Source organism: Poromitra crassiceps (genome assembly GCF_964638095.1).
Source record: "Poromitra crassiceps genome assembly, chromosome: 13".
In the NCBI taxonomy this organism is placed as follows: Eukaryota; Metazoa; Chordata; class Actinopteri; order Beryciformes; family Melamphaidae; genus Poromitra; species Poromitra crassiceps.
In genome coordinates, this window is record NC_139644.1 from 28,573,859 (window position 1) to 28,575,709 (window position 1,851).

The following is a 1,851-nucleotide window of genomic DNA, read 5'->3' on the forward strand; positions in this document are numbered from 1 at the left end:
ATGGATGCAACTGGGACGTATCATCAGTGATGTACCCTGGGGTCATAGGATGTTTCGGGTACTGCAACATCATACACCCTCACCCAGGTGACCCAGCCGGGGTTGATCAAGCCCCGACTTACATCCCAATAGTTACCCACGGTCAGCCCTCTAGGGAAAGACAGGGCCACTCAATCCACTGCTCCGGAACTACTCTGCCGGGACCGGGAGGCTCTGGCACGTGGAGGGACTGGGCTCTGTGGGTTGACTCCTGTCTGGGCTCCTCCTACGTCTCACCAGGTCCAGGACCTGTGCGTTGCACCAGACTCCCCCGCTCCCAACATTTCATTCCGGTATGATGTTTCTTGGGCCGTGGTGGTACTGCAGGCTCCACTTGCGGCTTGAATGGCCCTCCTAAAAGGCCTCTCGTGGATTTGTTGGGCTTCTTCCTCACGGAAGACGCAGGCTGGGGCACTAACCCATACTGCTCCCGGGTTCCGTCTACATTCCGGCTGTCAACTGTCTCTCCAGTGGTCACCAATCTATTCCTGGTTGTCACGTAGTCTATTCCTAGGAGTCACTGGCTAGGCCAGGCTAACTATATAGAAAAAACATCACATGGATGCAACTGGGACGTATCATCAGTGATGTACCCTGGGGTCATAGGATGTTTCGGGTACTGCAACATCATACACCCTCGCCCAGGTGACCCAGCCGGGGTTGATCAAGCCCCGACTTACGTCCCAGTAGCTACCCACGGTCAGCCCTCTAGGGAAAGACAGGGCCACTCAATCCGCTGCTCCAGGAACTACTCTGCCGGGACCGGGAGGCTCTGGCACGTGGAGGGACTGGGCTCTGTGGGTTGACTCCTGTCCGGGCTCCTCCTATGTCTCACCAGGTCCAGGACCTGTGCGTTGCACCATACTCCCCCGCTTCCAACATTTCATTCTGGTATGATGTTTCTTGGGCCGTGGTGGTACTGCAGGCTCCACTGCAGGCCCTGTGAACAACACCTTTTTCATAAAACTTTTTCTTTTTTACTTTATTGGGTAATTATTTTTATGTTTTATGGCAGTTGGCATCCTTTATGTTGCATTACCGCCTCCTGGAATTATCCATGATCCACGGTTTCCCTATACTACATTCTGTCCTTCACGTCAGATTTCAGCTCCGATGTCATCAGTGATGTGGCTGAGGCTATATAAGTGGTAGGAGTACAAGTAGTAGGGAGAAGAGGACAAGTGTCACATCATCTCCAGAGTAAAGTGGTGGGAGTATAAGTAGGGAGAAGAGGACAAGTGGCGCATCATCTCCAGAGTCTCCACCCTAGGAATCGAGTGCACAACCCAAAAGAGAAATTTGTAGTGAGAAAAGTGAGAGTGAGTGAGAAGAGGGTCATTTGAGTGAGTTGGCAGCTAAGAAAGTTTGTAACGTTATATATCAAAATTCAAGATTAATCAAAACCATAGTGAGTAAACATGTTACAAACAAGGAGTTTATCTAGTAGACAATCTTCAAATTATTAAGTTGATGTATTTTGTGTATGTATGTATCAATGTGTGTGTGTGTGTGTGTGTGTGTGTGTGTGTGTGTGTGTGTGTGTGTGTGTGTATGTATGTAAGTAGGCCCTATGTATTTATGTATGTATGCTATGTAGCGTTATGTATGTATGCATGTATTAAGTGTATGTATATTTCGTGTTACTAGGGCGGATAGAAGAGGAGGAATTCTACTGAACTATGCGTCAGGTCACTGTGGCCCAATCAACTGTGGCAATTTCCTCCTCACACATTTATGTACTAGAAGAAGAATACGTAGTCAACGGAAGCCGAGATAGGCCAATTCTATTGATTCGGCGTGTTCGTTTGAACC